Raw genomic sequence first — 16,963 nt, 5'->3', positions numbered from 1 at the left:
CAGCGTGCTCGTTAGTATGTATGCCTTGTTAATGGGAACCAAATGTTTCGGACGCTTTTCAGTCTCGTCAGCCAGATAATCTTTCTCAGTAATAGTAAAATTCTCGATTGGTATTAGTGTTGGGTGATTTGGTTTTCATGTTTACATATTGAACGAGATTTGGTTACATTTTTGGTGCGTTACCCAGTTGTATTTGCTTTATATATATATATATATATATATATATATATATAGATATATATATATATATATATATATACAAATTTTTCATCAAAAGCGACATAGGTTAAAGGGTATCTTGTTTCGTAGAGTCTGCTAATTGAGAAGCTTCTCTATTCAGCTTTCGTTGAGATTCTTTTTGTAAGTACTGGGCGACGTTCCATCTGGCGAAAACCGTTGAAATCGTTAACGAAGAGACTTCTTAAGTCGACCGAACTGATTCCTCTCGGCTTGTCAGGGGTTCTTCTTTGCTATTTATATAATCGCCAATTGAACTTTAAACGAAAGCAAGAGTCTTCATTCGGCCGATGCAGGTCAAATAGTAAACTGAAGCAAGGGAGCCGCGGCTGAATATTTGGTCTCTAATGGTTTTGGAAAGATATCGAACACTGACCGTATTGGTCTACGTAATTAAATAGAAAATAAACACCGAAATGTTCTTTAGTATGCCATAATAAATTTCGATTATTGTGCGATGAAAAGAGACGATTTCCTGTTTTGATAGATCACTCTAGGGTCGAATAATACAACAGCAAAAACTGGCTAATCCTCCCTGGATCAATAGACTTAAGAAAAATTTCCTCTTCCTCATCCTCTAAATAACATTGCCGCTCTGTAGAATGAACACTTAACCATGAGTACCTGCAGGAACGTCGTCGAAGTGAAACCCGTACATCATTTCTTTTAGGATGTGCAAAACGCTATCTGATGGGAGTTCGCAGCTTGAAAAGAGACGTCGTTTGATGACAACGTTGCCGGGTTCTTTTCAGTGTAGGCTAAGCGGCCGCCGGCACCGGCCTCGGCAAGTTGGTCGGCACTCGTGACTTTAGTTCGTGCTGTGCAGTCGCCGTATAGGCTGGTAGGAAGGAGGCACATGGGCAAAGTATGCCCTCTTTCCAGATATTCTGGGTTGATTGTGAATGCTCAAAGTCGGCCTGAAGTATAATGCCTTACGGCAGTACCAAACATAAAACTCGAAAAGCTTGCTTGGATGTTGCTTAGTCGTTCTCGTAATAGTAAGTTTTCAATACGAATCTTCCTATCTAGGGTACAAATCACCCGCACGTATAAAGGGGTTTGTTATTTATCAGAACGCCAAACGTCATCAGTGTTGAGCTAGAGAGAGAGAGAGAGAGAGAGAGAAAGAGAGAGAGAGAGAGAGAGATCCCTATAAATGGTAACATTAAATTTCTCTGTGTGTGTGCAATTTTAAACAATTGAGGGTCGTGGATGCACACCGACTACACCTAAACTATAACAATAAATTATTTTAATTGATTACGGAGGAGCGTCTGCTAATTTATACGATTCGATGTACGTCTGCTGGTTTAATCCGCATCCATTTTCGGGTAGTTGGCTGCGTCACGACCGAAAACAAAGTGTTCTGTGTGGAAAGTAAAAATTCAACTGCCGCTGTATTTTGCAAACCAGTTACGGAGAGGAATGAAGAACTAGGACGGTTCATACATTTCCGTTATCTTACGGATACTTATACTGCATGTGAAATAAAGCATAGTGTGTGAATATCTCCATATTTATCCAATACCTTAACTGATTTCCGTACAAGAATCTTTCAATCGTTAATAACGAATAAAAAATGAGCTTTATGTTGTTTGTTTTAACAATATCTCAAGTTAGGCTTGAGCCTCCGAAGCGGATTTACATACGACAATATTTTTTTGTGTTGCAAAACACTAAAAAAGGAATCGTTTGCAAGCGACTTAACAATTGACTTTATCGAGAAGAGCAGCGTTCGTTTCCACAGTTATTTTCTGCCCATGCATGTTTGTACATTGGTTATACAAACATCGTAAACCTTCGTCGCAGTTGCCCTACAGAGCCCATGACTTTAGACAAGACCCTTGCCCGTACAATACTCTTAGACCTATTCGCGTTATAGTACGAATGAAAAGACGTAAATCTCTTCGAGCGGCTGTTTGTACACTGAGCGAAGTCGAAAGCTGATACAGTACAGGGAAAAAAAGGAAGCGGGGAATAAGTCAGCAGCAGAAGCGACATCCGGGCTCTTTTTGGACCTTAGTGTCTTCAGTGAAAGTCCACTTTATTCGGATAAAAACTTGAGACGCTTCAAGCGCTATATCTAAAGTAGGATTTCTTTAGCGAATGAACGACATTTGCAAATACTGACTACCAAGCTAGCCCTTTTCTCTTATTTTCAAGGAAATATTGCGAATTTTTAATTTTAATCGAACCAGTTGTACCGAACGCTGATGCAGCTAGTGCCGATGCCATTGTAAGGTCATACGCTGCTAGTTCTTAAACTAGACTGACTTAGGCTGCATTGCGCAACAGATGCCTCGACTGTTTCTGTACTATGATGAGTTTGAGGCCTAAGTCTGAGTGAAAGTAAGCATTTACGACCTTAATCTCAATTACCTTGGCCTGATCTGGTCATCGTTGAAAAATCACTTTCGAACGTATCTTTATTGCTTTTCTAATTAATCATAAAAGCTGTATAATTTAATCCTAATACTCTACCTAACGGAGTCAAAGCGTGTCTTACCTCCGACCTCTTTTACCCTTTGAAGCCAAATACACAAATGCATACGAACGATATGACGAAGAGCATCGTGTTGATGTCAACGTCGATTCATTGAACCGTCACAAATAAACCTATAGTTAAAGACACCATCAATTTTTCACCCCCGCATTTATTACCTAGTCCAGCCCGTCCTATCCCTTCGATGAGGATACCACGAATCGTGCTCTATCTACAAAGCTACCACTGCCGCATCAACACGCGCAGGCTCTAACATCCGGCCTGCCACGGCGCCTAGCATCACCGCTTAATTTAACTAACGGTTTCTTCGAACGTGTCTTAACGTCAATTCGCTGCCGCTGCTGGCCATCTTTGGCTTGCAAAACTTGATCCGAGATCCGCCACCATGTTACCACGTTCAAGCAGCTTTAGCGTGCGTTAGTTAATCTGTTAGGTCCCTGTCGCACCTTTCAGGCCGCCCGCTAGCTCGGTCACCCTGCTCCTTAGCCGAGGCCCTTTAGAGGTTCAGGTCTGTGAGGAGTCGATAAATCTCACCCGCCCCCTTTTTTGTGGTCGCCAAAAGGCAACAACAAACGAGGTCTTATCCAGAAACCTTTTGTTATTCTTTTTGCCAAAAAATTAGCCATGGATTGGAGTGATATTCTCTTCTCTCGATCGGCGACGTCAGGTTAATCACAGCGAAAGCGTACCGAAGCGTCAACCAAAGTGGGTCCAGAAAAGAGGTTCGACTAAGCACTTCTGAAATGAGCGAGCGTTGCTATCAATTGCCATGAATGGCTATAGTTACTATATACGAAGAAAGCTAAGCGCATAATCCGTGTATTTGTAAAAACGTATTTTACCCCCAAACGAACGCATTTCATTAAACTGACGCGCTCGTATCGATTCGGTTTGCTTATTTGCTTGGCCATCAACAGACAGATAGAGATTTAGTAGCGTACTGACTAGCAGCTATGTTATGATAGCGCGCCGGTCGTTCTGCTGAAATAATTGTTCCTCGTTGTCCTTGCAATGTTATTAGGGGTGATAGGCACACATTTACGGTGTATACTTATGTTTCAACAGATGTCTCAGCTGCATTGGCTGATTTTCGTGTGCAATAACCCGCCAGATAGAGTGAGGTGGGTTTCCTACAATTAAAGCGCAAAAATAACTGTAAGCCAAATCTGTAGATTGCACTGATACGTTCTAATACGCGGTAACACAGTTATAAATAGCTAACAGGCCCTTAGTTAACAGCCTCTAAAGTCATGTGCATAGCAAGCTGTACAGTGTATTTTGGGGGTTTCAACTGTATGGCAAAAGAATTTGTAAAAGTTAACTCTCTATTTTTTACGATTTCGGTGAACCATTTAAATAAGATTACGTCTGTGAGCAGGTCGAACCTCCTCCCCCCCCCTCCACGCATCTCCCGCCTTGTAGGCTCCACGAATCGTCACATAAACTTGCAGCATTTTCCGAAGGATGAATATGGAAAGTTCTTGAAACGCCATCACCTGACCATATAAGCAGTTAAGATGATATATTATTAGACAACGAGGCACAGTATCCCGTAACACAGTATACGAACAGAAGCTGTACAAATCCGTAATGATGATTGACTGGCGGCAAGTTCATGGCCAGGGGCGGAAGCGGATTTAGTGGAAAAAAATTGCAACAGCCAATCAGCTCGGCGTTCTGAAATGCTGGACTTGTGCTTCAAATAGTCTTCTCTCGTCGACGTCCTGGTGAAGATTACTATTACAGTCATATGCTGAAGCTGTACCTGCGCTCCTTAAAGATGGACGCACCCGCTTATTTGCTGTTGTTCGCACAAGTAACTCCACTAGAAAAAATTCGACAGCTCGTTGTCCATACGATCTACTAGTAAAAAAACAAACGGCGTCTTTCAATAGGAAAGGTGCGATTATCGAGTTGAATTGTACAACGCCATGTACGTTATATGGTAACTAAGAATCCTTGTCTATATATTTATATGTATTCGAATAAAAAGTATTGGAAGAACAAGGGACAATGAAATTTATCTTAATGATCCAAGCATCCATGCTCAAGTGCAACGGTAAACGCAATGCCATCTAATACAATATGCGATACAGATCTACGCTAATCATCTACCGTTCCTGTATAAATACCGCTTCCTGTAAACGATCCGTCATTACATTGTTTCAGCTCAAATTGATAAACGACAACTTCTTCCTACAGCTAGTTCAACCACTGGAAACTGGCAATTTTTCTGCCATGTTTGATATTTTTGGATGGTTTTAGCGGTGTATTTTTAAGAAAAACAGAGTATATTAGAAAAAAAAATAATTATAAAGATGGTCATTTGGAGAGAAATAATCAAGCAGTCGTTGAATATCACTTACGATCGAAAGCGAAGGAGAAGCCAATTGTAGTTCGAATTTTGTGCCTTTTATTTTTAGTTCATAGAATAAATAAAGGCATAACAAATCGTCTAGTCAGAGCAAGCTGCTTTACGAAGCCAGCAGGATAGAACGTCTCGGATATTAACTAAAAAAGCATTAATTAAAATAATAGAATATTTATTTTTTACTAGTCCGCTTAAGAAACGTATTCTCTTAACTGACAGGGAAAATGATTAAGTAATATATATTATTCGTCCTTTGGATGCAGAGGCATCCGTCGTTATCGGTCAGTTTATGTAGAAAAAAAACCTGCTATATATTCTTTTATCAAAGATGGATAATGTGTTTGTTAATCTTATTATTCGACTCGTGTTTGTCACTAGAGATATTTCAACTATTGAGGACTAGTAGTTTTTCTGCCACTTAAGAAACGTTTGATATTTCTCGACGTGGTGAGACTGACTACAATAGTTTCGCCGGCTCATACTTCAATAAACAGGTAGAGCTCGTTTTAGTCGTAAAATCTGTTCAAAGGCTCACCGGATGACGTTCACCGCTCCAGGCTCTACGTATTCGGTAGAACAAACAGCTAGGTTGGCAGAGGAGTGCTCGATTGAACCCATCATTTCCTTATGTAATTGCCTGCATTATTTACAATTGCCTCCTGAATACCCACTCGCTTTGATGCAAGCGAATATTCTTACAACGACAGCTGCTCTAATAGACTTGGCCATTGCGATAAGTCTTGCAGAGAAGTAATATAAACGGCTGTATTTTTCAACATGTCAAACAACACCGCTGAAGCACGGTACGATGCAGTGCGGCCTTTACTAACATCGGCCGATCCGTTGATGCCTGCACCGTTTGCTGATGTGGACAGCAAGCTCAGAGAAGCGGCGCCGCGGCCGTGAATGAACCTAGTATAACAATGGGGATATTTTTGAAAAGATCTGACTTCGACAGCAGGACTCTATAACCAACCCTATGCAAGCTATGGAGATACACACACCAGTTTTTGTGTACGCTAGATATACACAACGACAGCATTATGCGACGATAGTCATCCTGTCGCATCTCACTTAAGCCCCTCTAGCTGAAACGGCTGCCATCATTTATTCGACATTCGTGCCACCAGCTTCTATGCCAATCCTAACATTGAATGCCTAATGGCTGGTGCCTAAAACGTGCGTGTCTCGTACACTAACATCACCTCGTTCCCTCCCTCTTCGTCCCAGGCAACTTTGGAGGCCCCGCCACTGATGCATCGACTCTTCGCTGTCTGTTGCATTCTATCTCTGCGAATTTTGTTCTGCCCCTGTTTTTTTTCCTGCTGTTGCTGCTGTAGAGGGTAGCTAAGTCGTTTGCCTCTTCAATAGCTTGCCTACCTCCGTTAGTCGATGATAGTTGGTCTCGGTCCATCGAAAATCTCTTTGCCATGGCCTCCTTTATATCCTTTCCCCACCTTCTCCTGCATTTAGATCTTCGCTTTCAGCCTCGGGACTTCAGGTTCCTACTGCCTACTGCACGCTGTTACGGTTGAAGCAACTCAGCCAGCGGCAAAGGTTTTCGAGGATGTCGAAGTCGCCAAAGATACTTCTTTGGCCCGTCGGACCTTCTCTGGTCCTTATTTGATAATCGCTGTTCGGCACACGCAGTGAGGAGCAAATCTCTGTACCGTCACCAAGCAGAAGCCTGTGACAAAGAAACCAGCACGAACGTAGTCGAGCAGCGAGCTACAACAGAGAGAGAAAAATACAGGAACCGAATGAGTCTAGCTGAACGGAGCCAGACACCATGCCCGAAGCTCACGAAACTCAAAGAAAGGCGAGATGTGAATACAGGGAAAAACCATGGTCCGGGCATGTGCATCGTCATAGCCGGGTACTATCCGCTTGTTCTGTCAGTGAACGGCCGGCTTGGCCGCTGAACACTCTCTGCGAACAGAAACGAGATCGTCTATGAGCGAATAGCGATCACAACGCCGACTACGATCGACGGCGATCACGAGGAGAAGATCTGAAGGAAACCGAAGATCAAGTGAAAGAGACGCGAGGAGATCTGGTTGTTGCTTGTTCGATATACGCGGCAGCAAGTTACCCGCCAGAATGCATCGTGGGCGAAGCCAGGATTCGATCATTATCTACGGCTATAGGATATAGCAGACGCTGGTGCTCAAGATCACCGAGCCGAATACTGACGAACGAAGGACTAAGCGAAGTACAAGGCGATCAAGAAGAAAAACCAATTGTAGGTAATGTTCCCGCTGCCGTTGCAAAAATGTAGCATCGGAGAGTGTAGTATGACATGGACCTTTGTAGAATCGAAATCATCGCATGCTATCGAAGATACTGTGCGATGCATACTCGTTAAAAATTGCTGAATAAATCCAATGTTTGTATAAAACGGATTTATACAGACAAAAAAAAAATACAACTCTAAATACAGACAAAAAAGAACAAAAAATAGGAGCGAAGTAGTGTGATAGAGAATAAATGTCACCTAAAGACACTTCTCCAATGGTAGTTTGTCTGTGACACACCGTCTTCGGCAAGATACCACGGAACTGCTTAACTGGGGAAAGCGATCGCAGAAAAGAGGCGTTAATATAGGAGATGTAAATTAAATTTAGAAAAAGTACGTCCCTTATTAACACGTTCATTGTCTTTCAGCATTGACACATGTGATGTTAGCTATTACGTTTTTTTTCTCTGGATACTGTGATCAGATATGAAAATGCCCTAATCTATTTACAACTATTCCTGTCTTCTGTAATTTCCTCGAGTTCCTCTTCAATTGAGGGGGGTGCATGACCCAAACGAACGTCCGAACCAAGATAGAGCGTCCTGGAAAAAAGTGAAATTCCAATACGAAAATTCGCTATATGTTACAATTTAATCATGAAAAAAGCACGAATGATTTTTAGGCCCATTAAGAATTGACCTGTTTATAGTCAAGATGTGTTATTGAACAAAGAGGTCCAAACATAATTCTGTCACCTCTGTTCTGGAAATCTCAATGTGGAAGTTACTCCTCATAGTAGCCGACCGATAACGGAAAACAGTAGATGAAATTATATATTTAGTTTAACAAAATTTACACGTGAGTAGCTGTCATATCGCCAAAAAAAAAAATAAACATTCATATTTTTCAACCATCGGAAGAAATCCGATTACAAAAAAAAAGCACGAAGTTCCATGCCACATAAATTGACATAAAAGCTTGCGCTTGATCGTGATCGCATCTGCGAAACCCTACAAATTGGCAAAGAAATCGAAGCCTTTCGAAAGTGACTCACCATAAATAATGAAAACTGATTCATACACACCAATAATGTGCAAATAAGAAAAACTCAGAAGGTGTACTCAGCAAAGCCCAGACTTACGGCGGGACTGGATAGGAATTGTGCACTATGAGTTACTGTCATCTAGCAAAACGATTGATTCAGACCCCTATAGCCAACGACTAACAGGATTACAACAAGCTCTCTAGGAGAACGATTGAAACTAGGGAGCAGAAAAGGTGTCGTCGTCTTCCCCAGTGACAACGCTAGGTCGCATACATCTCTAGACAACCGACAAAAATTTCAAACCTTGATAAGAGGTTTCAATACACCCGCCGTATAATCCGGATCCTACATCACTAGACAATTATTTGCTTTGGTCTCTACAGAATTCGCTTAATGGTGTCAATTTAATTTCAATGGAAGGATGCAAAAATTACTTACCACATTATCACGCCAAGGAACCATGGACGTTCTACACGGGCGGCATTGTAGTGTGAATAGAAAAATAACATAAAGTCGTCATATTTAGTTTAATAATATTAGATTTAAAATCTGCTTCAATTTTCGCTTGAAAACGGTCAATATTTTTTGGATAACCTAGTAGATAATAACCCAGAAAAGGCCAACGGTCCATTCCTGCTTTGCCGTCTACCAGATCGAGGCACAGAGAGGAATAAGCGTTCTCTATGCCTTTCTAACGACATGAACATTTGCTGCTGGACGAGAGAAGCGTCCTGGTTTCATCTCATTTGCCTAATCCAACTTCACTAGACTCTGCACCTTCTCCTGAGAAGCACGATAAAACCAGCAGGCAGGCAGGCAGGGAGGGAGGTAGAGCTGGTTGGCTGGCTGGCCGACTGGCCTACGCCGATCTTAGAGATATCCATGCGAGCACTTCATAAGCGAAGCAATATGACTAGCTGAAATTACTTGAAACATTCGGGTTTACGCGCTTACAATTCTCTCATGGCGCAATATACAGATACACACTTTTTTTTTGAGTTGACCGACGACATCTGGACAGCTGGTATTCGCCATCTCTATGCTTAACATAGCGGTTTGTTTTTGGTTGAAACGATCGGCGGTTTCGAACAGCGCGACGCGGTTCAGTACTTCGTCAATATCTCAGTCCCAAGTGAAAGAGAAAACGAAAGAGGGGCCTAATCTGGCGTCAAACAATGACTGGAAACTGTGACAGATTTGACGAGAGCAGCAAATGGTGCTGTTACAAGACTATGCGATAACAGATGGTGTTGCCTTTTGTGAATACCTAGCCACCAACGAAGTGGTTCCCTTGCTCGGATCAAAGCATACATTAATTAACATTCGATATAAGTCATATTTAGTTTGCCATAAGTTCAAGAAAGATGGGTCCATAATTTATGGCAGGGTTGCTTGCTTGTTACAACCTCGCCGTCATACTGACAATGGGCCTTACGGTTGTGAATCACTGGGTACGGTATACTTCGCTGCATCTTTCGCCTATGTAGTAGCAGTCATGTCAAGCCTTTTGTGCGCCTGAACGTAATTGAGAGGTCAAAGCCAATGAATACGGCAGTATGTCCTTCATTCGTAGTTATCTTATCGCACGAATTATACAGCAACCTTCTTTGTAGTAAATTCCAGACCCGGGCGCACACCCAAACCAACATGTATGTCCATTTTGCCTTGCCTCCTGAAGTATAAGGAGGGCGCTATATGCATTGTTGTCTACGAACAAATGTACGCATATAAAACCTGCCACAAATAGAAATGTTTACGGCAACGTTAACAGCGCCCCGGATGCATGCATTGCATTACACCAGCATGGGGCGTTTTTTTATTACTGGCCTGCCTACAAAACTGACGGAATTAGCGAGAAAAAAATTGATTAGTCTCGATGCTAATGCGACACATAAATATGAAACTTAGTTACAGAGATGGATCACTCGGTTGAAAAGTCGCAACCATACATGATACCATCCCGAGACCATAACCAGGCACACTAAAGCCCATTAGGTAGCACTGGCTGCGATTGTTGTAGACTGGCAGACAGGGTCATCTGAGAAACCTCTTTGCCAATGACGCAGACAAATAGCGTCGTCCCATTGAAAGTATCGAGTTCTGCTATTTAGACTTGCCTTTAGCTATACTTATTTAGCCAAGCAATTGGTAATGATTGACAATCGTCAAAGGCACATTGTCTTCGAGTTGTCACGGCTGAATAACGGTAACATTGTTTTTCTCTACCTAAAATAAGTTGTCTCCTCATACCGAAGGGGTTTTTTTAACAGGCCGGAAAAGCCACAACAATTTTGATACACGTTCAGATGTCGCAATATCTTATGCACCGGTGCATAACTAAGGCTCTCATGAACGGTATCAGCGGATCTGTCCAGATCTGTGTGTTGCACCGTTTTGTTTACTGTCAACCAGCACTCGCCTGTGAGGGAATAACTTGACATAATAAACTGATAACAATAGATTGAGGACTTTGCTTCACATCTGCCTCGCCGTATTGCCTGTTCTCCTATTTTCCCTTTTCCGTCTATCATTATTTTCTACTTTCTCACCTCGCACTTTTGTCGTATCTTATTGCCCCGAAGTTCTTCGTGAACTGACGCGATCACAAGGACACACAAGGCACAGCCGTGCAATAGACATAAAAATAAATGTAACATTAAGCGAGGTCAGAGTTTTAGGCAGTGCAAGGCTCTTCAATGTATTAGAAGTTCTGCGGAGATTCTCATGAAAAGCAAGAACGATAGCTATCATCATTCACCCACGACACAGATAATGCTAATAGTCTAAGTTTAAACCTTAGGTATTTGTTCTAGAGGAGATCAAACGCTACATAGAATCAACCATAATTGCCTAAAATAACACGATGCTGATAGCTCGGAAAAGCGTAGTGTGATGCGGTCTGAACCGTTGGTCCACTGTGGTTTTTTCAACGGTCACAAGTAGCATGATACGATACTCATAGCAAATGGCAAGGTTCAGTAAAAGGACATTGAGATTTGCAGTATTGATTTGTTGGCTGGGGACAGAAAAGCAATGATCTTCGTCATCGTTGCAACGTTGGTGGGAAGCCAAGGCGGACGCTGTCTCTATGTATAAAGAAAGAAGGCATCACACAAAAGAAGCTCCTCTAAAAAATGGATGCCTTTCATGACGCCAGTTCGTCGCTGGTCGTTTCCCTACTAGTAAAATTTCCTCGGAAGGTAACAGTGACTCCGAATGGATGAGAAAACAGAGAATGTATGGGACACACAGAGGAATATCTGTCAAACGAGCCCCCCGTATAGCTAAGCTGTGCTAGTGGTCAAGAATCACCTGAGCTAGAAATTCAATGCTTAAGCTATCGTTTCGGCATCCTGTAATAGTATCGTAGTAGGAGTAGTTAAATTGTCATCAAATAATGTAGTATTACTGGATAAGCGCAAGCCGGCCGGTAGCATCAATATATAAATTTCAATGTAGGCCATAATATCACAACGCTTAACCATGTCCCGGCAAACGATTTGTTTAATTTTTTGTTTTTCAGCTACGGAGAAAAAACGGCGAAGCTCGCTTGCAAGATACTGGCTCGACAGTTTGCTCAACTTAAGGTGAACTTCTAACTCATTTTGGCAACAATTTTCGCTGGTGTTATCGCAGTGGTTACCTGTATCGATAGTGAGAAAATTACGATGGCCGCAGCGAGATTTTATTTGACGAACGAAAAAATAGGGGAACGATGGGGTACAGAATGAAAAGGATGCGATTAAGAAAAATGTAGAGAAGGCAGCAGCAGGAGCCACAAGTGTCATGGAAGAATAAACAAAAAAAAAGATGAGTGCCGGACAGCCAGCGCTTATAGCAACACTAGTAACTAAGTAGAAATGACGGTTATTCTCGAGCTGCTGAAGCAGTGGCAGCCCTACCAGAAGCATTCAATACCACTAAGCCGCTTTCCTAGTAATTTTGCCATTCTATTTTGCTCCTCTCTCCATAGAGAATTACATCTGGTTAAATAGATACCCGGTTCCCGGTTGATTCTGTCTTTCTTTTCCATTGCTCCGTTTTTTCCGTCTCAACAACGTGAGCGAGAGAGTGAGAACGAGAAAGAAAATAAAAAGAAACAGCGAATGATGAAACGAAAATAAGAAATTTCGCCAGCAGTGGTTACAGCAATTGACCAGAGTGATGCTAACAGCAGCAGATCTTCACAGAAAACCCAGCGAACGTCAACGAACCACCGTACCAAAGAAAGACCGCGGAAAACAGAAAAAACGTCACCGACGAAAAGCGTCACTTGTTCATTCTCCTAGTGCTGGTCGTCTGCCCCCCCCCCCCCCCCCGAAACACTAACGCAGGAGACCCCATCAGCCTTGCAACCGATGACGACCAAAGTAGCTATGCCATCAGTGCGTTGATACGACGGGCGACAAAGAATCATGCCAACAACAACAAAAGATTTCGTAGGTATCCATAGTGTGCACGACGTTTATGGTCCAAATTGTGTTTATAGTCGAGAGCGAGGCAGATCGAATAGGAGAACGCATGTCATTCATTGAGCTGTTTTCGCCCACTGATAGCGCCGCTGCTCATGAGACTTACTACAACAGTTCTCAGAATGAGAGCCAAAAATTAAAATGTCCAGCACACGTTTGGGGTGATATTTTTTAAAGGCAAGCTAAAGCAATAATCAACACAAACGTGGAATCGTTCAATTACACAATAAATTTAACTACGAAGCAGTATTTCATATTACTATTTCTTTCCACCACCGACTATCAATGAACATTTAGTACGCCTATGCTTTTTTGAGACGGCGTCTACCCCCTTCGTTAGGTAGCTGATTTGATAAGGTTAACGTATAGCACTTGATTATTCGTTAGCGTTTTCACTTAACATGTCTTTAATACTACTACTTCAAATGATATCTCATGATCTCTAACTGATTACGAGCATTTAAGTTTTCGTAACTTCTATAAGGGGACGTTAGGACACCAAAATACATCCTGTGCAGACTAAAGGCGAGGTTATATCTTGTGTAATTACAACAAAATGTGTTCTCGTATTGTCTAACCTTTGTTTTTGTCGCGTGATGTGTGTTATACACAATTTCAAACGATTCGAGACTCTCTATAACTAAGCTTGTATCGTTCCGCCGAGTTTCTCTTGGTAAATTTATTTTTTCTCGAACGTACTGTTGATTTTCCGGTGACGGAACGTCAAGTACTCGACGGTGAACGCGCCATGGAATCAGCAACGGGGTCATCGTTATATATACACATATGTGTACAAGAGGGGTAAAACCATTTGACAAGAACGTTTTCTTCTGGACGCCTTCAAACCTACCTGCAGCCTTTTCGCGAGGTTTACCCCCCACAGTCGTCGGTGTTTGCTGACGGTAAGTAATAATTCTAAGTTGTTACTTTTCCGAGAAAATGCATTGTTATCAACAGATGTCGTGTTGTATCGCTGGGGTTGCCATCGCTTCGTTTGACCAGTTCGCCAACGAAGTAATCGACAGGATAATGACTACGCGCCAAAATTAGCATATGGTCAAAATACACACGTATGTCTTTGTCATCATTTTTTATCTTGCCTCATGCCACCATTGTATTAGGTAAAAATACTGATTAATGTTATACATAACAATTAGCATATCCTATACATATACCAGACCATGGCTATCGTTGGATAACGTATAGATAACCTTATCCATTGTTTTACAATGTAACTTAATAAAGCCTTATGCAATATGATTCAAAAAGTGCCCACTGGTTTGATAATAAAAAAAATTATCTATATATATATAATGTACGTCGTACAGGAGCACAGAGACAAGGAGCATTTGTCTTCGAATTGGAAAATCATCCAAGGACTAAAATAATTTGAAGGTTTTAGTGATTTTGGCCACAGCAGCGACGAAGGTGTAATACCCACCAAAAAAATTAGTATAATAGAAAGTGAAAAGATTGAAGTTAGCAACCGATGCGATGAAGGTTTGATAGTCACGCAGGTATATTTCTGGCTAATATAGTAAATCGATTCAAACGTCCGGTACGCCAAGATATCTGTTTTCGCTTGTCAGCATTGACAATATAGCGAATTGGCAGTTACCGTTAATTTTTATCGTCGCTTGTTACAAACGACGCGTTCGCCGTTACTTTGATTGAGTAATTACGGAATTATGATTGCGGCTAGCTGGCTCCCACGCGGCAGAGTTAGCTTGCAACGTAGTTATCTATTATCGGTATTTCACTTCCAAGTCTAACCAAAACCATAAATTCCCTTGGCGTTTCGTCGATGTCCACAGTCTCGCCACCCAGATGTTCGTAAGCGCTTTCTATTATCATTTTTTTCATCACTAGCATAATCGTTATCAAATAGGAACGCCTCCGTAAAACTACGTAAGCTTATGCTATTGAAGCGTGCCGTGGAACAGCCTTATGTTATCTTTCAATATAGCTGCTCAAGGAGAGAAGCTTCCGAGTCCTGCGAAACAACTCGCAGTGGCACGGTGCCTAAATATCCTCGATTTCGAAACTCCAGTCGTATCAGTCAACAAGATTTCAAATACCAATCGCTAAAATAGCGTTGATTTAGAGTCAGCAAATGATCATTGGCATGACGCTATGTAGCTATAGTGACGATGCGTCAGTAATGATAATGAGGTCGTTGCTTCGCTCAAGAGACGTTGCAAATTCTTTTCTGGGCAAAAAATGATCCTTCTCGAGGCCAACGTTTATAAACTACCACAATAACCATTATAGTAGTGTGTCTTTATGCTAGTCGCACTTTGTTAGTCACGATGGTGTTTTCGGTTGCGTACGAGGACAAGATGGCGGTGATCGTTGCAATTTTAGTCTACATAGTGAGGCTGTGAAGGTCGTTCGAAGCCTTGTTCTTTTGTCCCGGCTCGATCCCAGCTGAGCATGGAGTTTCTTGCTCTTCTTGTCATACAGAGACAATAGAGGTGAGCACAAAAACAGAAACACGTAGCCGGCACAACGGGCTGCTCCATACAACCGCCAAATGCCTCACACCAAATACCTCGGGGAGACAGACGTAGCAGAAACAGTCCCAAGTGATAACAACAGAGCACCCGACCAAATGCCGTTCAGGCGACGTATATCCCCCTCACTTCGTTGAACGATTCAACGTACTCCTGTAACCGCATCGGCAGTTCTCTGCAAATCGACAGGCTGTCACATTAAGGGCACACGGACGCTCCTCGCATACAAAGGGACGCGTGCAAGATGAGAGAACAGAGCAGAACAGATCCCGGATTTAATCATTTTCATTGGCGTTCATCTGAGAAGAATGCACGTCCAGTATTGCTACAATGCAAACCACTGTCATCGGCAGTTTCTAATGAGATATTAGATCGACGATAATTTATTTTCTTTATTGTCAATGGAAATAAGTGGGTAGGGTCATTTCGCGCTTCTATGGTTCATGGCAGATAATGGTAGGTTACAATATGATATTTGCTGTGGGTTAGGGCGCCTTTAATCTTGAAAAATGTAAAAGTATCATACCATTTGTACGAATTCTACATTGATACAACGAATTATATACATTCGGCTTTTAGATGCTAGATCATACTAACCCTGTATATTAGGTTTGAACGGAAGCCCTTTCGCTTTTTCAAAAAAAAAAAGGCCTACTTTTCTCACATTTCCTTACTTGATGTTGGCTTTCAACGTACCCTTGAAAAGAACTATTTTTACTTGATCAGCATGTTTTAACGGCATTGTGCTATGAAGCTAATTTCAGCTCGAATGAATTCTTCAGAGGTGGACGTTCAAAATGGGAAGAAGCCCATTTTCGACACCGTACTAAGTATTTCGGTCGAACGAAAACAAGCCAGAACATTTTACTCGTATACGGTAACCATGCTATCACTAAAAAGGCTGTTCAAGAGCTGTTTGTCAAGTTCGGAAATAGTATCCGGGACAGAGACGTTTTGGCCGACCGTATGAGTTCATCGATGACCATCGGAAGACACTTGTGACACCGCCTCAAGTTCCCTGGATTTACATAAAGACTTGGCGCTTAGGTAGCTCAAGAATTCTCTGAATCCACCAAGGAACTATGGTTTGACGTGATATCACAACATCTCGTCCTGTATCAAGTGTGGCTCGGCTACAATAACCAATTTTTGCACAGTTATTATGAGCAGCAAATAGAAGTGGCATTCGTTAAAATTGGTAATTCCGGGAAAAAGCAAAGGCTTAGGGTCTTGTGGTTTTCGAGGGCTTGGTTCACTGAAAACGCTTTCTACGAACCAAAGAGTTGATCAACGCGTTTATTGTATCAAATCAACCAGGCTGTTCGCGAGTTAAATACTCGATAAGCGAGTTTAGATCATACTACTTCATGACAACGTGAAGCCACACACGGTAAACATTATCAAAGCTGCCTTCTTAAATTTCGCGTGAAAGGTATTATTATATCACGCTCCAACTTCTCTCAGCATTGTGCCGGCGGATTTTCACATTATATAATATGGATGATACATAATATAATGAAAATATCGTGCTTTCTATTCAATTTTCTCTACAACTTTATATATATATATAATCTTTTTTATTTCTG

General features: G+C 41.8%; 1 protein-coding gene across 3 annotated transcripts in view; it reads right to left on the bottom strand.

The window, feature by feature from the left end:
* The window catches only part of Culd (CUB and LDLa domain), a 162,181-nt gene that overhangs the window by 130,633 nt on the left and 14,585 nt on the right, over nucleotides 1-16,963 (bottom strand). The window lies entirely within an intron of this gene.

Source organism: Varroa destructor, unplaced genomic scaffold, assembly GCF_002443255.2.
Source record: "Varroa destructor unplaced genomic scaffold, Vdes_3.0 BEIS01000005.1, whole genome shotgun sequence".
Taxonomy (NCBI): Eukaryota; Metazoa; Arthropoda; class Arachnida; order Mesostigmata; family Varroidae; genus Varroa; species Varroa destructor.
This window is presented reverse-complemented; position numbering and strand designations above follow the sequence as displayed.